Source organism: Halictus rubicundus, chromosome 1, assembly GCF_050948215.1.
Source record: "Halictus rubicundus isolate RS-2024b chromosome 1, iyHalRubi1_principal, whole genome shotgun sequence".
NCBI lineage: Eukaryota > Metazoa > Arthropoda > Insecta > Hymenoptera > Halictidae > Halictus > Halictus rubicundus.
Window position 1 is genome coordinate 1,385,284 of NC_135149.1, and position 23,908 is coordinate 1,409,191.

The 23,908-nt window shown below is 44.4% G+C and overlaps 2 protein-coding genes across 13 annotated transcripts in view; one reads left to right on the forward strand and one right to left on the reverse strand.

Annotated features, from left to right (window-relative positions):
- The window catches only part of Tn (tripartite motif containing protein thin), an 82,767-nt gene that overhangs the window by 55,299 nt on the left and 3,560 nt on the right, over positions 1-23,908 (reverse strand). For all 10 annotated transcript variants that reach the window (XM_076804258.1, XM_076804130.1, XM_076804077.1 and 7 more), the window contains exon 2: positions 21,134-21,240. The gene's annotated coding sequence lies outside the window, so the exon portion shown is untranslated. The remainder of the gene's footprint in view (positions 1-21,133; positions 21,241-23,908) is intronic.
- Positions 1-23,908, forward strand: part of LOC143365263 (uncharacterized) — a 71,232-nt gene that overhangs the window by 18,166 nt on the left and 29,158 nt on the right. The gene's annotated exons all lie outside the window — the stretch shown is intronic.

Here is a 23,908-nt window from a genome sequence, read left to right on the forward strand (position 1 = left end):
TTTGGTATGAATAAAATGAAAATATTCTAAGACGGAGGAAAAATTTAGTTTTAGAATGAAAATAGCGCCGAGTGCAAAGGGTTAACATTCTGAAGTTGCTACTATCCGTCTGCTCATCGACGTTCCAAGACCTTGTCCAACGAGTGTTCCTCAACAGTTAACTTAATTGATGTTTGTTCGTTCTACGTGGAATTTATCGTAGATGCTAAATGGTAAATTAAAGAGCATTTAGCAAACGTCCACTGCCAACTGGCATCGTATACGGCGAGTCGACGTGCCATTGTTCTTGTGCCGTTTTAACGGAAGGTCCCTATCGATTTCTTTGTGGGTGAAAAAAGGAAAAATTCGCAACACGCCCCGTTTTTCGTACCCTTTCTAGCCCTTCTAATTGACAAATGTCCCGGCGAGCGTGCAGTCTACGAGGAAAAATCTATATGAATATATCCGCTGTCAGTCGACCGGCTGAAAGTTCTTTTGCCGGCAGCTTTACCCGCCTCGGCTTTCCCTTTCCCCCCAGCTGATTCCCCCGTGTTTCTTCTTCTCCGCGTAGGTTCGTTTCTACCTCTCCGCGAGTTGTCGGTGCTGCCTTGCGGCGCCGTGAACTTCCGTGATCCGTATTGTTCCTCTTTGACCCAAATTTAGTACATTACGTCCTCTCCGTTCATAATAATTCGGAGACTACACTCGACTACCGTCATAACGAGTCGCTTTCGATCCTTGTTCCCACTCGGAACTCTCTTTGAGCCTCTGTGCCTCAATTACTTCCCCATAAACTGCTTCAACCAGTACAGGCTCCATTCAAAGCCTCGTATTCTTCCAATTAACTAGACCGAAGGGATTTATCGTTAATTAAAAATTCAGTGATTCAGGGGTTCAGAGATTCAAATACTTGGGGACTCAGAAAGTAGAATGTTCAGGGAACCAAAGATTCAACACCTTCAATATTCAGGGCCTTAAAAGTTCAGGGCTCAAAGATTCATGCCGAAAGGTTTAGAGACTCAAAGGTTCAGGGACCCAAAGGTTCTGGGCCTCCGAGATTCAAGGACCAGTTTCTTTAGCGACCCAAATATTCTGGGACTCAAAAGTTCAGGAACTCAAAGGTACAGGAACCCTAAGGTTCAGGAAATGCAGGATTCAAAGGTCTAGGGACTCAAAGGTTCAGGGACTCCAAGGTTCAGAGGTTCAGAGCCACCGAGATTCAAGGACTCGTAGGTTTAGGGTTCCAAATTTTCTGGTACTCAAAAGTTCAGGAACTTAAAGATACAGGAACTCTGGGGTTCAGGGAATCCAGGTTTCAAGAACTCAAACGTTTTATAGATTGTTAGTATGATATAAATTCATAGTTTGAGAACAAATATCCCAGGATCAAAAAATCGAACAATCTGGGATCCAAAGTTCGATAAACTTATATATCCTTGATTTATAAATTTACAAGTTCAGATATCCACCGACTCTAAAGCTTAGGGACGCAACTATTCAAATATCTAGAGACCAGAGTGCTCAGAAATTTGAAGGCAATGATTTAAAGTTCAAGGATTTCCAGCTTTGGAGATTCGTAGATCCATTAATTCAAAGGCTTAGAGACTGAAGGGCGCAAGTATTCTGGTCCCCAAAAAGCTGGCACGACAATAATTTCGTCGCAAGCGATGTCTGTGGTATCCGAAAATCATTTGTCTTCGAGGACATCTTCGTCAGCGAAGCCTTAGGGTCGCATAGCAAACGCAGGACGTACGCTCAGTAGAAACTCGCAACTTGTCCCGTGATCAGCCAGCCGGCAGAAAGGCTGAACTATGTTCCAAGTGGCTGAAATTGCGAATAAGTGTGCTCGAGGATATGCCAGAACAGTCAGGAGCTCGTTGTTCCTGTCCCTTGTACAATAGAACCCTCTGTCGTGTACAAAGGTCCTAATTCTACTTGGTCTTGCTTTATTCAATGGTTCCAAAATGAAATTATTACGAAAAATTCTGGGGTTATTGTGTTAGCAGTATCTAGGGGCTGGAATCGTTGTAATACTTTTCGATAAGACGACTGCGTGCGCAGGGAACCGAGAAATGGTCCCGAAGCTACCGGCAAGGCAAACACGAGCACGCTGTGTTTGTCTTTCTACATCCACAAGAATCTATTGACCAACCGGGAGGAATAAAAAAGCTTTTCATAGTGTTCCGCAGAACAAACAGACCCTTTACCTCAGGGAACGGTAGACTTTCTTGGCAAAACAACAGCGAGCGGCCTAGGTTACTATCGTTGACGATACTGCGGCAACCTTTCGCTAAAATTGATTCATTTTTAACAAGAGCTACATTAAATTACAAAATTGTACTGTTTATTCTTAAGTGATTTGTGAACGATTTGTTAGCCTGTTTCATTTTACAATACTCTTAAATTTTTTTAAATTGAAATTTCTCAAAGGAACCAAATAGAATTAAAAATACTCCATACATTTCAGAATTTTACAATTAATTCTGTGCAGAATACAAATCCCAATTTTTTAATTTTCTAAGGGAAAAATACAAGAAATTACACTTATTCTACACTTGCTAAAAATCTGTATCATTGAATTCCATCAAAAATAAAGATCTCAATTTTTCAATTTTTTAATGGAGATAGAGAAGATAAATTAAATATTCATTTCAGTAGTACAATTTCTTAAGCAGTAACACATCCAAGTGTCAAAGAAGGCAAGAAGAATTATATTAACACATGGTACGAACGTTATCGGATTTGGCGTGATTGTGAACGTTTCCTAAGGCCGTTCGATGAAAAATTTCGTCAAGTCCAGGCACGTGGTGTTCGGCACAGTCCTTTTTCACTCGGACGAGTATTTATCGAGATACCCTGTGTCCACTAGGGGCTGGGGGAAAAGGGTCAGTTTCCTGACCGGCCCTTCGCTAACTGGAATCGTCGAGGAATGTCTTGCGAGCAATTTGTGATAGGTGTCGGGGCTCGCAGCACGAGCGGTTTCCTTTCGCTCGGGTTGTCGGCCGGGAAAGTGATTTAGCGGCTGCAAGCGCAGCGTGTTTTCTAATGAAAGAATCAGAAGACCGAAGAAAAATGTTCCAGGTGGACCCGCGCCTTAACTCGGTCTTAGGAGATGATGACTGAAACACGTGCTGGGAATCGTGCCCATGAAACCACAGCCAGCGATAATATTATTACACAATAAAATAAAACATCCCCTGTCTTAGAAAGGGGATTGTGCGGCGAAAACATTCTGTTAGAGTCTCTGTTCTATTTATTTTTGTCCATAGAAGAATTCTAGAACCAATCATTTTTAGTTCTGAGCAAGTTTCTTCGAGTGAATCTCCCGTGATAAGTGGATGCCATTTTTCATGGAATATTGTTAATATTTAAAAAAAAAATTGTTCAGTGTTTATTGTGACGGAGAATGAATTTTTAAACGGGAATATTATTTTTCTCATTTGTTTTCGAGTTATTTATTCAGCGACGTTTGAATTGGTGCCGTTTATTTCCTGTGTCTGACCGTTGCTCACCGTTTCTACTTATTTTCAGTGTACAACAATACAAAACAAGTTTTTACACGGGAATATTATTTTTCTTATTTGTCCCGTCGTTATTTACTCTGCGACGTATGAACCGGTCCCGTTTATTTACGGTGTCTGACCATTGCTCGCTGTTTCTACTTATTTTCATTGTGTTTATTTGTTTTGCTGATTTGTTCCAATTTTCACGCTGTCCTACCTATTTGCCAGTTATTTATAGATTATTAGACAGTGGAATTTTGTGAAAATATTTTTTTATTTTTACTATGTTGCACAAACAAGAACTAAAAGGATACGCATTTATTCTGTTAAACATTTTGGGAAGGCAAAAATAAAGTAGAGAAATACTGTCAAGAACGAGCGTGTCTGTCTGCTCGTGCTCGGCGCCCTAGTAAACAACATTTATTATATTTTATTGTGTATAAATAATGGTTAAACCAGACAAAAGGTTCTCTTGCCAAAAGAGTTTCATTCGGCAAAAGTGGAATAGAAATGTTTTGCGCGTTCGTAGTACAAGTCCATTCTTCGTTTCGCCTCTTTCGCAAGAGGACTTTTGTAATCGCGTCATTGAAAAAGGGTCCGAATAGACCTACCGACTAATATATTTCCGTCGGTGTCCGACGACTTGACAATGCTGGCTGCCAGTTGGCCAACAGTTTCTCGCATTTCATTTGTTAAATTGGTTCGCACGAGCCGCACGTGGGATCGCGAATAAATCGTGGGTCTCTTTCACGCGGCACTTTCTCTCGCGCTTCTTTCGCAGTTTCGAACAGAAAAATTCTATGGCGAATTCGCCGCTTATAGCTCGCCATGGACTGACAAAGCGACAGCGGAACAATGCCCAAAAAATAAAGGGGGCTTCGGGATGCTAGGCGTTGATTTACACCTACATTTTTGCCAACATTTTTTCGCGTTTCTTCCGCGAGCGCGCAGCCCGGCTCGCTACAATAAGGCCAGGCTTTTTATTTGTTGGTAACGGCGGCCGCGCAATATTTTAGGAGCACGTCATAGAATTTCCCGCGTCAGCGGTCCAAATTCGCTTGCGCAAAATTTCACTGTTTTCTTTCGCACGTTTTTTCCGCGCGGAAAAAAGCGCATCGCAACGAGACGCGCATGCCGCGCGGCTGCGGATCGAGGCACGAGGAGAGGAGAGATTTTACCGAGCAGATCTCTCTCTCTCTCTCTCTCTCTCTCTCTCTTTCGTTCTCTCTTTCTTCCTGTCTCTCTGTCTCGTCGGCATTGTTCGCCGCGTTAAAATACGCTCGGCCGTCTGCTGGCGACGGTTCAACGACGTTTGTTTATCCCGCTTATCCAAACCACGCGACCAAAAATTCCGCACCGAAGATCCCGACCAGGCGCCTGTCCTCAAGCAAGATTACGTCCTTTCCTGAGAATGAGGCCACTGCTCGTTAGCTTCGCAAACCCTAATTGGAATTCGCGGCTGCCTGTCGTGATACTTGGCTCGATCCGAATTTTCTAATTCCAGAAAAATCTCTTCGACAAATTTGTGCGTCTGCGTGGAGGATCTTCAGAACATCTTTAGTCTCATTCTCGGATCTTCGACCTCATAATCTACATTCTTAGATCTTCATTTCCATCATCCTCATTCTTAGATCTGCATTCTCATCATTCTCAGCCGCACTTTTCATTTAAAGTACAATAACTCCTCGACGAAAAATCGCAGACCAAATTTTCAGATAGCATTGTAAATGGGTAAGGTTTCCTTTATAAGATTACATCGAACAGGATTTGGGGAAAAAATTTGTTAACTCAGCAGAACTGTTTGAATCTGTACATTTTCAGATAACAATTTGAAACGTAAACTTCAATTTTTCTCTCGGTCTTATGCCATAGGCGAATAAGAATCGTAGAAAACAGTTTTCTTTCCCTCCCTGTAAGTAGAATAGGCAGACGATGATCAGACGTGTTTGACGAGGTTCAATTCCTTGCTAAAATTTAATTGATTTCTCTTCAAAATGAAATAATAGGATACAAGCACAATTCATTGAACACAGTATGAAGAATACACTCGAGGATCCACTTTTCAACAATTTTTGGAGAAATTACAAGGTCTAGTTACAAAGAATGACTGGAGCGGTAAAAACTTTTCGGGTTTTTATCACCAGCTTAAAAGCCAAAGTGGACTGTGCGAGTAACGAACGGCAGGAAAGTTACACGGTACAGTGGCAGGTTCGTTATCGACGGTGACCGGCAATCGGCGCGGACGATCTCGTCGAAAGACTCATCGGAAGTTCCTGCGTTTATAATTCTCCTTGAACGCCGCCTTTCTCTGGGCACTGTAGAAATCCGAGGGACAATGGCGCGAGGAATAGAAGTTACGGAAAGATATTCCGAAGTAATACGGGCCCGGGCTGTATATAGATCCCGTGGCCGTGCCTTCGCCGTGTAATCTGTAATCCGGCTTTTGTGCCTCGTCGTCGAGGAAACGAGCGCGACCACGGACCGACGTTAAACGGTTCGGTGATAAAACTCCATAAAACTAAGTTCCTATCCGGCTCGGATCGGCAAAGGAAAACTGTGCAAGGATCCAGGAAGAGAAGAGGGGACAAATCGCCGTCGATTGATCCTCGCGACGGGCCCCGTGCAACTTCCGGTGCACAAGCCGACCGAATCGAGAACACGGAATTTTTAATTAACGCCGCGAAACTCCCGGGGTCTATTAAAAATTTCACGAGACTTGCCATTTACTCGAGGAGGAGGAGGAGGAGGAGGAGGAGGGGAAGCGTTTCTGTTGCAACTTTTGCCAATGGATTTTTTAATTGCTTTCCACGACTGATGGTTAGAGCCTCTCGGAGACTTTTACTTTTTCAGAGCACTTGATTGGTTTTTATTCTTTGGGCGTTTGAAATACAGCGACTTAGCAAGCAGAGCTTGATCGCGAGCACTGGCATTCAATGCTGTATGTTGCTTTATAAAAATGAAATAAATGGAATATAGACTCTGTAGGTTTTTAATAATATGTTCTTACGTTTTTGAGAAAAGCTCTATTAATATCTACGAGCCAAACGATCGTATTGTGAGAATTGTGAAATTTTTACATGAATGGAGACGGAACGTCAACATTTTCCCTTTGTATTGGCCGAGGGTTGTTTCGTCCACAGCGCGTCGGTGGCGTTAATTACAAGGTTCTAAATATTTCGAGGGATGAAACGTTGTGATATAATGGCCGCCACGATTTACATTTGACTTCGGACCAGTCCCGGGCTGAGTTTTTCAATTAATTCGACGGCATTATGTGCGGGGACCTCTTTATTCAGCCGCGAAGTGGGTCGTAGGTCGGCGGCTCGACAATGCAGGGACTGCCAGAATCAGAACTATGCCGGGTCAACAAAGAGATAATCATCGTGCTTCGCATTGTTAATCTTAATTAACGCGCCGGGATAGGGGAGGAGAGGCGCGGGAATCAGGAACACAATATCGTAAGAAGTTCGCGCGGCGGCTGCTGGGAGCGCAGCGCAGCCTCCATTCCGAGCGAAATCAACGGGACAGAACTGGATTTAATTGGAGGAGAGCCGGCGGCCGCGGATCTTAAATAAAACGAGATCCCTTTATCCTCCGTCGCTGGGACAATAACCGGCGAAAGAAAACCACCCCCGGGTTTTCCACGGTTACTCCAACGAGAGGCTCGGCTCGCATTCCGTTTCCCGTTGGCCGCTTTTCGACGCCTCGTTTTGCGAATTAACCTCCCGATTAATGACTCGCGATGTTTACCAACCTTACGCTCCGTTAACATCTGGTCTGATTGGTGACGGAGGTTTCGAACAAAATTTACTAAATGCGTATTTTCGTGGTTTCTGTTGAGGGGGTGTACGAGAATCTTTTTAGAACTATACAACTTTCTCGAGTGAAATTTTGCACACATATTTACTGGTATTTGATGCACATACGGTATTTTTTCAAGTGAAAATAATCACAATTACACGAGTTACATATTTTTTACAGAGCATGTTTTGAAGAACATGTGTTGGATGTTGCTGTGAGAATTGCATTTTATAAACTTTCAATCCCTTTGCACATATATTCTACAACACTTGTACTTTACCCTTGGAAGATGATGCCTGGGTCTCTTCCGACCCAGTGTATAAAAATCGTCATTTAATTACTCAGTTTCTGGCGATTTTAAATTGAATGAACATTAGAAACAAAAGAAAAAAGTGTCTACAAGAAGTATCTCCAGGAACAGGATTAAAAAGATTGATAAGTGAAGCAGTAAATAATTCTAAACATAAATTATATAGTTGTACGAGTGGTGCCGAGGTTTAAAGGAAACTGCAAACTTCTGACAATTCAGCAACTCCTGCAAGTACCGTAAATGATCGTTTATCCATTAGGTTCTTACTCGGGCCCCTCGTTCACGCCTAAAAAAAAAACGCGAATTCTCTTCAGAGTTCTGGTAATTCAATTACATTGTAATTCAACTACGTCGTAACTGAATTGCATAATTCAAACCTTTCAATTAATTCAATTGCTAATTGTTTTAATCGGATGTTTAATTGAAATACAATATAATTGAAACGCAACTCTCCAAATTATATCCCAGAACTTTGAAGAAGTGCAAAAAATTTTTACGTTTTTCTTTCACATACTTGTTTGCTGTCTATGCAGCGTATTTTCTATTCCTCGTCCTCGTTCATAATACGTAACGCTATTTTATGTAAATCAATTACAAAGTGTTTTATAAATGTACTCCAATTGCAATTACGAATTATATTGTAATTTAATTAAATGAAGATCTGAATTATAAATTACAATATGACCGAATTACAATGCAATTCAATTACTTTGTAATTATAATTCCTGGGGTAATTCAATTGTAATTCTGTACAACTCTGATTCTCTTAGACATCCGTAGTCAAGTAATTACTCGCGAGGCTCTTCGACGTCGGCTCCCAAATTTAGTTGCAGGTTGTCCAACTGTCTGCGTCCGAACGATCGATGGCGACTCGTAGATCGGGGTTGAATCAGGTCGTAGTGGTAACGATCGCCGGTCTATCGTAACTTGTATCGAAACTTAGCCCGGGGGTGATTCGTTATTGACGGGGCGGTCGTGTGGCTTGTCTGCGATCGAATCCCCAGGACGCGTCGAATTGTAATAGCGGATAATCGGTGAATTTACGAACGCCGCGGTACCATTTGCATTCCGCCATTACCCGCTAATGGGATTTATGCTCCCCGGTTTTGTATACTTTGTGCCGCGTGATTGGCAGACACGGGGCCAGAAAATTCTCGCCCGTCGGCGCGGCACGGCGCGGCGGCGATAATGTTTCGCCGGTTGGCTGGCTTCGGTGGCTGGATCGATCCGATCTCGTTCTCTCGCAAAACCGTGGTGGAAACGTCATCGTTCACGAGCTACCATAATTCCCCGTACCGAAAGTTCTCGGCCTGGAACTTCATCGACGTCGAACTTCAGCGCCCTGTGTGATAGATCTCTCCGGAGGTAGGTAGCTGAAAGTTTCGGACGAGCGAGCATCCGCGCGAAGAAAAGCTCTATCATCGGGCGAGCGTGCGCGCTGCTATCCCCGAATCGGTTTTGCAAGATTGGATCACTCGGGGGACGAGTGGATAAGCTCTAGCCGCCAGCCGGGAGCTTCTTTCACGATCCGCACGCTCCACGTCGTCTGCGTTTTTGCCAGGACCTTGAGCCGTGTTGCACGCATTCGCGAACATCGACCGTGAAAGGGTGCATCGCAGACTAACGAGGCACAAAGTGCAGCCGGCAAAGTAATAAATGCACCGAAGAAAGAGCCGCTTTTTGCCCGCGTTCACGCCCGGCCGGATCGTCTAAAAGGATCCGGGATTTAGCGCTTCGATTCATCCCGCGAATTTACCTGATTTTCGCGAAACCGTTGGAACAGTCCTTGGACTATTAAAAAATGGTAAACCGCTACTCTCAGTACCAGTTGCCAAATTGCGTCCAAGCAGATTAAAAGACTACGGATTAATTAAAAACTGAAATTCGCAGTTCGCACTTGTCATTCGCATCAGCGTCGAATAATTTTGAATTTGGCAGTAATTACCCGACCGGCAATTAAGTTCTCGGTGTCTGGCAGCGTTTCGCGTTCGGGATGAAAATAATTACCTCGTCATCGAGCGCAAAGAGTCGGAATTAATCGAGGATCCGAATCGTGTAAAAATTACTGCGGAAATAACTGCAATTAATGGGAAACGCAGTGTCCGAGTGTGGAAGACGCGTCGTGTAGCTAATTAAAAGCGTTTGTTAACGGCCACCGTTGATCAATTTAGCGACAGGGGGTTCGCGAACGAGCGACCGCGCGGCGAAGTTGATGTAACGCCGCGCGAAGTCAAATTAAACGGTGCAATCGACCGATAACGATTTCAGCGTTGCCGTTGCGAACCGTGGAACAGCGAGGGTGGTGAGATCGGTGCGGCAACTTGAGAAATATATCCGCTCTCGACAAGCTATCGAGAACGTTTTCTTTGCGGTATCGCAACTGTTCGCGGCTGTCCGTTTCAGTTTCCTTTGGCTCTCTCCTCTCATTGTTTCCCTTCCCTTGTTATTCTATCCTATAAACTCGGTCGTTTTGCACGGCGGAGGAAAAAAGGGGAAAAAGTGGCCTGCTGAAGAAGCGCTTCACCGGGACCGGTGTTATTATTTTTCATCGCGAAGCAGCGCGGTTTTTTGCGTGAGACTGTAAGCAGCCGTAAAGAACCTCGAAGTGCTCGCTTCAGAACAGAAGCGCGTTTAATATTTTCATCGTGCTCTCGCTTTGATCGTTAACTTTCTACAAATTTGTCCTATCCCCGGAGAACCGGTTCGCTTTTCGCTTGCAGATCTTTCTCCTCGAGTGAGAGAGGGAGAGAGAGAGAGAGCTCTCCTAATTTTCAGAGCGCCGGAGAACGTTTCTGTTTGCTCGAATCTTCGAAGGATCTAATAAAAGGAAGGACCAGGGCTCGCACGATCTACCTTCCCCCGCCTTATCCATAAGTAAACGGTGCCAGGGCGCAAAGGGCGAGCTGTCTGTCGTCCAAAGGGCCAGGGAACGGGTGGATTTGAAAGTCGAAACGTCTGCTCCCGCCGAACTTCTTGATCGGCAACATCCGCCATTCAATTCCGCGGAGATTTATGACGGCGACAGCCGCGACGTCCTTTTTGCGGACCTATCCCGAATCCGCTGGAACCTCGCAAATTGCCAAAGGGTTCGGAAGAGATCGATCACTTCGGTTTGCTCGAGGAGCAACCCTCGTCTCCAGAAGAACCGGCAGGAAACTCACGGTGGATTTTCGATGATGCGATTTTGCAGGTTAATCGGGTTCTGGACACGTCAATCGAGTCCTTCGCCGCGACATTTAAAGTTACAGGCGAAAATAACGTGGACTTTTCGCATTATTGTCGTGTCGTGTAACGTATAGGCTGCGAATCTTGATGCAGAATAAAAATTGTTTGTATCAATTACTGAACACAGGGACCAAGTAGGAATTTATTTCTCTTATGTAGTTTTGTTAAGTTGTAAACGATGTGACGATACCGTCATATTCTTCTAATCTCTTTACAGTTTCGAATTACACCCACTCATTTTTATCGTAAATGTCCGACTAATACCGGTTGTTACTACTTGCTGTCAGGAGTGTTGATGATTTTATGTCATTGCTTGTTCTCTGACAGATTCAGTAAACTCTTAGTAGTATATTGACTCGAATCAAGCGGGAATTTATAAAGTTATAGCACATTTGCAAATATTGGTGTAATTAGAAAGAGCACGAGGCGGTTAGACACAATATTTTTGGTAGTCCGACGTTGCTTCGAAGAGCTATTGTGAAGGATCCTGAATGGAAATAATTGCCATGCTTGTTTAACCCATTGAGCGCTATGAACGCATATATCGGTTCCCACACCGCCATTCAAATTGAGCCATGAACACATATATGGGCTCTCAGGTAGCCCAGCGAGTGATTCGTCGTAAAAAGTAGGCGGTCCACAGCACACGTTTAACTTCGCACAACTCAGCGATCAAAGGGTTAACGTCACTCAGACGAGTATTCGAAATCTTATTATTTGTTATAGATGCGACGTTAGTCGCGATATCTCGCGAGCCCTGTAGTACAGGGATATTAGGATCAAAGACTCCGAAATTGGAGGAGACAGGTAGAAAAAGAATGATCGAGGAGTAGACTCGAGTGGGATGAAAGTCTGCTCAGATTTATCGCGCGTTCGTTTCTCCTTCATCCCCTTTCAAGATTCGTTTCGCCGTTCTCCTCGCCTCCGATGCAAATCACAGACGGCATATTCGAGGAAGGCGTCTGGTTCGTCCCATTGTGCTTCTGATACTGTGACTCCAATTAATGTGGGAAGGTCAATTGGCCAATTGGGACGGTGCATTAATTGCCTAACCATCGGGCGCTGAATTAGGGGCGGGTTGGGTCGCGTTGAATCATTGTGTGAACGCGGATCGAAGTTGTCAACTCTGTACGAATAAAGAGTGAAGCTCCGGCCCGATACAAACGAAAGGACTCGAAATGGAAGGGAAAGGGTTAATAAAATAGAACTGTCAGTTTCGGGAGAAGAAAATCCAGGCCATCAAATTCGGAAAGGGGCGGCGGGTTGGCTGTTGCGAAACGGAAAACTGACGTTTCGGCGCGTGAAACGGAGGTAAAAGTCGCGGCGTTGAACGCGACACAGAACGCGGGACGCTGCCGTGACGCAAAACGCGGTGTAATCATGGTGTCAAGGTGACGCGAGCCTAGAGACATCTCTATCCGTTCTCCCGTGAACCTAGCTAGAAGAGTTTGTTCCGGCACCCGGCTCTTATTTTCCACTGGCGTGATAAAGGGTGCGTTCACGGCAGTCGCAGACGAGCTCCGGCCCAGCGTCGTCTGTTTTATTCATCCCATTATTCTTTGAAACTGGCACGCGCGCGCGCCACAATCCTTCCCTTGTTGACGCGAGAGAAAGAGAGATGCGAGAGGAGGGGGAGGTTTTTCACAAAAATACTTCGGCATAATAGAGACCGTGTCGTCCACGGTACAAAAGCGTGCCCTCAGTTAACGCGATTTTTCCAGGAATTAGGCTGGCTTCTATTATTTCTGCGCCCATTCTCCACTCACGAAGACTTGATCCTTTGGACGATCACTCTGGATCGTTGTTACTCTAGAAAATGTTCTCGTTACCTGACTAGCACAAAGTCCAACTTGTGAATGGTAGTACAGTGATTTCTCTATACGTGTCGCTAAGACCTGTATGATAAACGTCGCGGAATTATCCCCACTACCGCGAGGTATACCCTGTGAGGGGCCACGAAGCTCGTGAGGCCTCGAACGCCAAGGAGTGTAAACATAACACGGCTCGGATACGTCTTCTGGACGATACACGACACTGGCAAGACCCTTGTTGTTGACATATATCATATATTCACTGTAGCCCAAATTCCATGGAACACTTGGCCCCGGTACGTCCCATATAAGGCAGTGATTCAGGACTCGCATTCTACGTCCCAGTATTACGAGTATTTCAGTGTGGTAGAACGGAAAGGTGAGGATGCACGTGCTCCGGTAATTCCTAGCGCAACTAGAAATGTATATTAATGCGCCGTGGAAACCGTCTGGCTAGAAAACCGGCCGAAGAACGTGGCGGATATAAATTAGAATAAATAGTGCGTGCACCTGGCCAGGTCGGGAATGCTAACTAGTTCAATCCGCCAACCGTGTTTTCGACGTTCACGCGTGTCCCGGTGACAGTAGAATATCATCGGACATAGAACCGAGGACTATGGTAACGAGGCCGTTGCGAATTCCTCCGCGAAACACCGCTGCGAAATTGCACGGAAATAAAGCTCGGTTGACGGATCGATTCCACCGACGATTTTACCCCACGTGCGTTCTACATCTTATTGGACGGCCCGCGGGATTATTCTGTGATATGTGACAGTCAACGTTTGCGGATTATTTCGCGTTCCGTGACGCGGGCCAGTCGTCGCGTGCACGAACATTGTGCTTACATATGCAAACGGGCTGACTGACAATGAATTCGCATAACGAGAGCTAACTAGAGAAATTCGCTACCGTTTCGTACCCAGCTTCGCATGGACTCGTTCCCATGAAAAAGAAAGAAATAAAGAAAAAAAAAAACAGCAGGTCACCGCGAAATTGCAACGCGCCCTCCAATTGCAACAGACACCGGAGGAAGCAATTACTTAATTCTTTCCTCGCGAATGACTGGCCGAAAAGTTATCATAATCCGAAACACTGTTCCATGGGTCATCGAAACGGTAGAATCACGATTTAATTAAAACATTTGGCCCACCTATTTTTGTCACAAATGTGTACAATTCTCAGTCCACCGATCACTCGCTGGCAATAGAAGTGGGGAGTGAATGTGTCCACCTTCATAAAACGAAAAAGTCGTGGTCAATGAAAATATTCCAGGTGATTTCGAAGATTTCGAGGTAGACACGTGTGCAAAGATTCGCGGTGGTCGTGTTCGCGAGAAAAGCATAATAGAATCTAGGCTAGACTAAAACCGGCAGACGACGGTGGATAGAACAGAGGGCTAGATGCAAAGGTTCCTTAATTGGGTCGTGGTAATAGGCGACGGCTAGAGAAACCGGGCTTCCCCTATCCGAACCATTTCGTAGGACCATCGCGGGGAACGATCCTCCCTGTGTAGCTCGCTTATGCATTATGCAAATCTGCCTACAATGGCCTGAATGCCGCGCGCCGCTCCGGTCTGGTTCTTACATTAGCAATAATGAAGACCACGCGGCGATGTAACTTTCCGGGCACGCGAAACCGACTCGAAAACAGTTCAATTCTGTTGCGATTCGGTATTGTTACCGTTTGCGAGCGAGACGATCTAGATCGAGGGAAGAGTATCAAGAAAGATGGTGTGTATGTGTGTGTGTGTGTGTGTGTGTGTGTGTGTACGCGCGTGTACAGATGTGTAACCGAGAACGATTACGATGTTAACGCTAGATAGATAGCCGCGTAAGAGGATATTCATAAGAGGATAAATTTCCCTCGAATCCTAAATGGACTGTAAATAATACATTCCGCCGATAGCTTTTCCTTTAGCCGCTTTAACAACCGCCCACCAGTCTATCGTTAGTTTGAAGGGCGACTTTAACGAACCGTTGCAGGGTGCTTCGTATGAAAGATCGTCCCCGATGGGGAAAACGAACGACGAATCGCTGGAGGACTTGCTACCAGTAGCTGGGGACCTGATGATTCTTCATTTTTCGGTGGTTCGTTCAAAATTGTTCGTTGGTTTATCGAATTTTAAAATTTCAATTTGAAAGAAGAAATTTTATTCGATTCATAAAAATTGAAAGGTTCAAGTATTTGGTTAGCTTGAATTCAATTTTTACTGAAGAAAGTGCCACTATCAATTCGAACAGAATTACCAGTGACCGAATTTTTAAACGTAAATTGAAATCCAGTGGTGGCGAGGGTTGCGAGAGGGTGGTTTGTGTAAGTCGTGTGGAAACCAAGGGTTTATCGGCGAGTAAGGGTGTCTTCCACGATGAAAAATGGATCTCCATTTGCACGAGTGCGTCACGTGTCCAACGTGTGTGTACCCGAATACAAGAAATCCATTTTTCTCTCCGTGACTTTGGTCCTGCCATGTCGCGGATCAATCTAATTTTTCTCTATCAGTTTCCGGTCGTCCCCCTCGTTTCTTTCCCTTCGTTTCTTCGGTGATTGAACAAAGATTCAGAGGAAGACACGTGTTAATGCCTGATCGATCTGTTTCACCCTGTTGGAATCTATTTTTCTCACGGATTTAAAGCGGTGTACAATCTTTAAAATCATTTAAAAAATAATCGCACACTATTATAAAGGATCCAAATAAAATTCAGACGTTTACAATTTTTTGTACGTTCGAAGGTAATATTTCCTAAAAGTCTTCATTCTTACAGGGTATTAATTAATTAATTTCGAACCACCGGGCTTCATTAACAGTAGAAATTACTGCGCAAATACCCTCTTCGTTGAAAGGAAATTTTTGGAAAATTGCAAGTTCCTAATTGATATAAATTGGTTGAAGTCTGCAAGCGATTGCAGTTAGAAAAATGGCTCCTAGGTTTCCCCAGGGGTCGGAATTACTCAGCGGCGCCGATTAACAACTAATTACGAATTACCCAGGGTGATGAAGGATCGTGGGAGCTGTTTAACGCGTTTTTCGTTAGTCCCGGGTGCAGTTTCGCCGCTGGTGGAGCGACCGCAAGGATCAGCGATAATTGTGGCGAGAATTGTTCCGTCGGTATTAACGCGGCTCGAGATTTAATTGCGCGATTCAGTAATCCCTGACGGGATCACGGTATTACCGTGGGTCCTACACATTCCGAACGTGTTACGTTTCTAGGAGAGGTTGTGGCCCCGTGTCTCGAGGGCGCAGTTATTTCACTATGCAGTTTCTCGTTCAGCACGTTTCAACCCGATTGCAGCTTGCGGAAGTGATCAAAATTACGAAAACGCCGAAAAGAGAAATCACCGACGGCCGACCGAGAGACTGGATCAACCCTTTCGGCCCGCTATTAATCCATCACAATAGGAAAATACTTTTTTCCATTTTTTTTTCCGGACCAATTATTTTTTAACCTCCGCCTGAGTGGAACCACCCATCGACCCAGAGGGAAACACGCTCGCTCCCACGATCCCGCAGATTGCAATCGTTAGAAACCGATTTTCGATAACAGAAATAAATTGACGATTTTATTGGAATGTATTAATAATTTTATACCGTCCGCGAGGCGTATAATAAATTAACTGTGAGCGTGTTTCAATTATTACATACCGATTCTCGGGGGACAGTGATAGAAATATATGGATGATTGTATTTAAATATATTAATTTTAAAGCATTAACGGAACGTATAATGAATAAAGATGATTCTGTTGAGTTCAATTTACGGACCAATGGTACGAGTCAACGTTACAAAACAATTTTCGGAAACTGATCAAATCAGGAATGTAGAATTGTGTTAGTGTTTTATTTGACCAAATACGAACATGTAATTGGCAAACGTCTTCAAACACTCAAATTCGTCCGGCTGTCTTAAACATTTTTTTGAGAGATACACGATTCGATCTTGAAGCAAGTAGAAACAGGAGTCAATGGTCAGACGATTATCGCAAAAATTGAAATAGCTAACAAAGCTACTACATAATTGAAATACTCATTTTTCTTGCGTATAGAGGGCTATTTTTCCATGCAGTGTAAGTGGTATAAACCTTTTATGATCAGACTTACATACTATTTTCTATATTACACTCTTTCAAAGCGTTGCATACCAATAATCCCTCCATTCTCTAAGGGCAAAACAGTCTCGTATAATTTAACAAATAGGCTGACAATATTTGAAAGTGAAATAGTCTATAATTTCTGAAGTTAAATCACGCAATAAAGCAAATAAACTGTAGACGTTTCTACAAATTGCAATTGTCGCAAAATAATTCCATAAAATCCGTGTTACACAAAATTCGAAGTGGCTCACTAATTTTGTGAATTAGTACAGTGCGGCGTTTCACAGCGATTTTTCCTTCCAATTTGCGATAAATGCGCAAAATTCCCCATGCTCCACTAAATCCCAGCATGGAGACAAATTTGAATGTGATTTCTATAAATTACCGGGAAAAATTAACGTCGGTTTACACCGATCGGTTAATTGCTGTTTATAGGTATAATTTGTCGCGCTGTGCAATATTTATGGTCGCACGAGGGTCCACAGAACCGGAAGATAGGAAATGGCATAGAGGGCTCCCTGAAATATGATTTCGGCGGATAATTGAAACGTATGACGAATTCGTTCCGCGGGAGGAACGGGATAATCCGCGAATCCGTGCGCGCTGGTTATCAGATCAGAATTTATTCTTATTGGTGGACGAATGGCTCCGATATAAACTGTTCCCCGGCGTCGTTCCGGATAACGAATGTACGTCATTGTTTAAATCCGAATTGTAGATTCGCGTCCGGTAAGGGTTGGCGGAATGACGTTTGTCTTCGGCCGCTCGTGAATTTATACTGTGCGGCCGCGCTATCTGCCGTCGGATGCATTAACGATATAAAACCCAATGAAACAAACGACGAGGAACGGCGACAGTTATCTTTTTCACCGAGTCCCACTTTCCAACCCCTCTTCCTTTACCGACCTCCCCCTACTGTCGCACCACAACCGCTCGCGTCCTTTCGAAAAAGCGAAAACGAAAAAGTAAAATGGACGCCCGGGAATAGACGGGGAGCAAAACAACGAAAAAACCGGGAAACTCTGTAGCGCGCGCGGTAACTCAGAATTTCCACTCGCCGGCCGGAAGAATGAGAACGAACGCGTGTCGTTCACCCGCGTCGCTATTCGGGGCCGCACATTAATTAGGCGAGTAAAAACGCGACCGGTTTAAATCCGCTAATTTTCGGACACGCCACGTTCGAGGTACGAATTTTTCGGCTTCGTTTTTTGTCAAGCCCCCCCGTTGATGCAATGTCTCACTCGTATTAGAATACTTTCTCGCTTCCAGCCTCGACTACCCCTACGCGAACACAGGGCCGCGACCGAACGTTTCCGTAACGACTTTCGCGCGATTTCTTCAACTATTAGCTCAAAGATGCTCCGCAATTTTTGACGGTCGATGGACCTTAATGGCGAGGTATCAATTTCTAGAGCCTTCGTTTGATCCTGCTTCACTGGTTTTTCATGTCTAAGAAAGTTGAAAGGAGTTTACGATGTTTATGAGGCTTGATCGTCATGCAAAATAAAGATTGTCCAGAGCGATTGCAAGGGACAGTGTTTCTGCGTAATCAGTTAATTTCGTGGCGACGGTGTCCGCTGAAATAATTTTTCTCCATCGACTGGGAGCCAGAGGGACGACCGTGGCTATCAATTACAGTCTGCATACCGCCGATTAAAAAAGAAACAGGGTGGAACGGGTATCAACCCCTGGGAAACCGCGAGTCACCGATCCACCGCCCAATAGTCTAGTGGAACGATTTCCGGGCAACTTGTGAAACTTCGAAGATCCGATTCCTCCCCCTGGAAATTACAGTTTCACGCGGCGGGATTTGAATGCCGGTCGGTTGAAAAGGAGTAATTAGCGCGATTTCGTTTCGGCCGGGGGGAAGAAGTTGTTTAAAGCGCGAGAGAAAATTAATTAGCCGCTCGTTCCGACGCCGCGCGGCGCAAACAAGAGAGCCCCAACTTCTTTGTCGCGGATAAATCAAACGCATACTCTCCGCCAACGCGTATTTCTTTCGTCATTCGTATCCGGGAAGAAGAAGTCGAAAGTCGAGTGGTCCAAAAAGAGAAGAGCTCTGTCACGGAACTGGTACATTTCGCCCAGCGATCCATCGATCACGCCTAAGAACTCGCGCGAATTGGACGGGAAAATCGAGTTTGCAACACGTCGAGACTGAACAGTCCCCCCCCCCCACACACACACACCCGCTCCCCGAATACCCGATCGGTTTCGCCTGGAAATATTTTTCCGACGAATTATCGAATCGCTCCAGAACGAACGAACATTTTTCCCCGAATGTTTTCTCTTCATAGGCAAGGGCAATAATTGGATTCCATCGAAAAACACCGGCCCCCCGAAATCGGTTTTTCGGCGTGGCCGTTTACCGGCTCTCTCGAGAATGTTTCACTTCTTTCGGGAAAAGCCGGCCTGCTTTTTCCGGCGTTTACTCTACATTCCGCTGCTCGTAATCCTCGGCACTCGGCCACTCGTTCTATTTCTCTCTGCAGCGAGCGATATCGACGAATCAATTGCCCCAGCGCCTATTCGCCGGCGATCAAACTTTCGAAATGCGTTGGACAGATCGCTCCGAGGAAGCTTAGAACGCAATTGCAGAAAGAGGAGAGCGCGAGCAGCAGAACTTTAAATGCGATGCGTGGACATTGTTGATATAATAATTCCTTTGGCGGACTTGAAATTCGATTTGGAAGTCATATTCGGGCGGTTTAAAGATTCAACGACTGCGGAAATCTGTCGAAAGAATTTCAAGTTTGTAATTCAGTGTATAAATGTATTTATATTCGCAGCGGGGCATTAATCTTGTTGACAGCCTTCGATTTACAAGTTCGTTTCAATGAAGCCTGAAGATTTATTGGATATAGAGACGTGCTCGAAAGACTTTTAACACAAATGTTTAGTGTACGAATATGTTTATGTTCGGATGTATGTATACTCGTTCAGAAGTTGTTGCTGATCAGACAATGTGACATTAATCTTGTGTTGGCAGACTTGACATTCGATTTAGAAGGTCGGTTCTCGACAGTTGAAAGATTTATCGACTATGAAGGTATATTCTAATAAATTTTAAGTCCAGGATGTAGTGTACAAATATATTGACGTTCAATTGGTGACAGGAAATGTGACATTTACGTTGTTGGCAGTCCTCGCATTCTGTTTGGAAGTTTATTTCAATGCAGTGTTCTAAAGAGTTGAACTAGAAAATTTAGGGTACAAATATATTTATGTTGAAGGACAAATATGTCAGCTCCCGATTAGGAAGCATGACAACAATCTCCGTGGCAGTCTTGAAATTCTATATCACTTCACAGATTCAGTAAGCTTATGAGCATATTGTAGTATCATAAATTTGGGCAAAATGTCGTTGGGTCTCCAATGGCAGGAAGAGGGCCATAAAACCCCGAGTCCCGACGAAAGCCAGACCCAACGGAAGAGGGCCGTAGAACATCGAGGTCTGACGAAGACCAGGCCCAAGGGATGAGGGCCATAAAAAAGAAAGTGTCCCTGACGAAAACCAGACCCAAGGGTAGGCCGGGATTTTCGAGGGGCACACACAGGATTTGGGGATGAGTGCGGGTGTGTAAGTGAAACGTATAAAAGGACATCTTTGGGGAGAAAGAGCAGACTTTGCGTTGACTGCGGAGAGCGAAGAGCGTGTGCGTTGTATGAGAGTTTCCACCATCGTGTAGTTATCTATTCAATACCTTTTTATATTTTAATAAACAAACATTACAAACCATATACTACAATATTCTAAAGAATTGTAACTGAAACATTTAGAGTACGAATATATGTACATTAAAATGAGATTCTCAATGCTGAATGAAAAGGGAACGATTCAGAAACATTAACACATTCGCGACCGCTGACGTGAATTCACGTCCTACAATTTCTGTTTCTGAAAGCGGCAACATTAGGCGCATTAATGGGATTGGATTTAAATTTAAATTATTAAATTAATTAATCCTTGCTTTAGCGATAGAAGTTTGCGGCAACCAGCTTCAGAATTTCATTATTTTTTTCCGATACTCAGTATTGAAAACAGAAAAAATTTGCCGGTCGTGAATGTGTTAAGATTGCGACGAAAAGGGTATGCATATGATAGTGGGTCACAGAGTAAGACGTCTATGCCTTGAAAAATCGATGAGCTTCCGGCGAGATCAAGGTTCGAGTTTCCCTGTCGACGGCACTTTCGCGGCAAACAGTGTCGCGGCCCTGAAACTCATCGTTTCGCTCTAATATCGGTTCGTTAAAATTCCATTTTGGTTGAGTAAATGTTTTGCCAGCCCGAATCCCCCTATCATCGTGCTTTTAATTCACAATTATTCCGGCAAACTCTGTGTGTGCTCGCACGCTCCGGAAGATCGATCGGATTCACAGAAGCAAGGGGGACGGAAAAGAAAAGAAAATTCTCACCTGCCCGTTTTGACCGCCTTTCGGCGGTCTCTTCCGGTTGGGGGCCCTCTCTATGGGGGCCCCAAGTAGTTGCACTTTTCGTTCACCAATATCCGGCGCTGTGACAGCTGGAAATGAAATCACCACCGTTAAAATGGCCGTCGCGTACTCGCGGAACCACGACACGATCACGTAAATGCAGCCGAGACGCGCCGAGAAATCGGGAAACCGTGCTCTATTGTGTGCAACTTCAGGTTGGGAAAAGCGCTTTTCCTAATCCGGCGCGTTTCGCAGCCCTTTATCGACCGTTTTCGGAAATTCTTGATAGCAAACCGTGTTCCTTCGATACCAGAATACTGAAAACTTCTACCGTAAGCGCGAGGAAAATTGTGAATTTAAGTCTGGGAGCTTGCAAAGACTTCTAAGGAGATTCGGCCGGCTTGTGGTCAGACGAACCAGACACATCGAATAATGGAGCTGCTTAATACAAAAGTGGCGTGAGCCACTATTTGTCTGTTCCACATCTGAATGATTTAATTGCTATTAAATAAAATAATTGTAATATAATTTTACCGTGACTTGCATAAGACAAACTTTTACTGAATTTTTCTCTTATCTGTAGGCTAATGATATTTCTTTGATCCTCGTATATTCCCCAGTGGAATGCTTGTTCAGTTTCTATTTTGACTAGACAAATGTATTTCTTCAATCTGCGAATTTCCAAAAGAAACAAACTGTACTGATTTCAAGTATGAAGCAACATGAAGTATTACCGTAGGATCTTTTATGCAACTACTTTCAAGGATCACGCGAGGGTTAACACCGTAGAAAATACTCTAATACTTTCAAACGAAACAGGCTAAACCCGGCTGATTGAGAGTTAAAAAATAATGTCCCCGCAAAAGTTTCAAGAAAGAGTCGTAAAATTTCACTCCACCCGTCGTACGAACTTTCTGCGTAGTATAAAATGATGATTAAACTCATGATACATAGTCAAAGATTCCCGCGAGGAGTCAGAAGAAGTACGTGTTCAACGGTGGAAACGGCGGCAGCGAGATCCGCCGAGCAAGTCGGCCCACGTTTGTCTTCGTAGAAATTGAATTGTGGAATTGGATTACACGGCTGTCTATTACCGCGTAATTTGATTCTCGGCCCGGTGTTCATAAACTAATTAGACAGTTAACGGGGTGTTATTTGACTTCGAAATTCCATGTTTCCTTAAGCGATGCTACCGCGGCGTTTATTTTCCGCGTCGCAGAATCCAGAGACGGCCACCGTTTTGTAACATGCTAACAGTTTTCGAAGAATCCAGTCGCGAGAATTAACCCTGGGAAAACAGGTCGTCTCGGTGAAAAAAGAGCGAAGAAGAGAGAGAGAGAGAGAGAGAGAGAGAGAGAGAGAGAGAGAGAGAGAGAGAGAGAAGGAGAGAGAGAGGGAGAGAGAAAGGGAGAGAGAGAGAAAGAGAGAGAGAGATGACTCTCCGACTAACTTTCGCGGGTTTGAAAGTTTGCTGCCGCGGCGCCGCTCGAATCACTTTGCCAGGGGATTAGCGGTAATCCTCGAATCATCAATTTCCGCGGGGAGGAAAGGGCGGGAAGAATCGCCACGTGGGAAAGGGAATCTCCATTCCCCAGTTTCCCGGCTGCTTCGCGCCTTAATCGCCGCTAAACCCTGTCGATCTACCCCCTCTATCATCCCTGCGCACGTATACACAGGTGTACAGGGTCGTTCAATAGCCACGACCCCGTAGAAAATTAGCAGCGACCTTCGTGCGGAAGTGAACCCTCTGCACCCCATTGCAATTGTCTGTATACCTACTTATGCTTCGAGACAAAACTGAATCGATAGATCAATGTTTCAATATGAATCAAGAATTAGCTTGTCTTGCGAAAATCAGCGAATTTTTTCTTATGCAAATCGTGGAATTAATGTCGAATATTCAGGAGCCAAACAGGCCAAAACGATTCGCCTATTCACCGTTATTAACCATTATTAAAATCGAAGAATTTCCATTACCAACACATTTGAGGACGATGATAGAAGATTCTAGATGTGTACTATTTTATCCATTTCTTTATACTGTCCGTTTTGTTTGGAATTGATTGTCATATATTTAAGATTGAACGAAGAAGGAACAGTTTTTAGGGAACGTACGAGTAAAGTCGATCGACATGTAGGGTTTTAGTGGGTTTTCCGCGGAAAATCGCCCCCACCCATGGTGTGCCAGGATTACTGGGGCGCACTGTATATTTTTAATCGGTTTCCCGAGTGGCAGCGGGGCATCGGCACGGTTTCCCAATTTAAATGGCGTTCCGGATCGATTCTGTCTCGCGAGATCTTCGGCACGGACGTTCGGAAAAAGCCACGGCCGGAAAACGTTCCACGATGACGGAGGCGACGACGGATAGAAAGCAGACAGAGAGAGAGGGAGAGAGAGGGAGAGAGAGAAAGAGAATAAAGAGAGGTTAGAGAGAGAAAGAGAGGATAGGAAGAAAAAGTGGGTGGTCCTAGCTTCGAACGTTCGACAGCGACGACGCACAGTGTGCCAGAATGGCAAAAAACTGGACAAACTTCGTGTCTCTGTTAATGATACGTTATCAATAGCGGATGCCTGTGCGAAATAAAAATTGTATGTATCAATTGCAAAACCAGTAGACACGTTAAAGTGATTTTTTTTTCAATGATCTCAGTAAGCTCAAAATTTTCCCATTAATGCATGAAAGCCACAAATTATTCATTACAAACAGAACGGTGGTTTCCGGGGGTTTTCAGTGTCGTAGCCTCTAATTCTGGGAT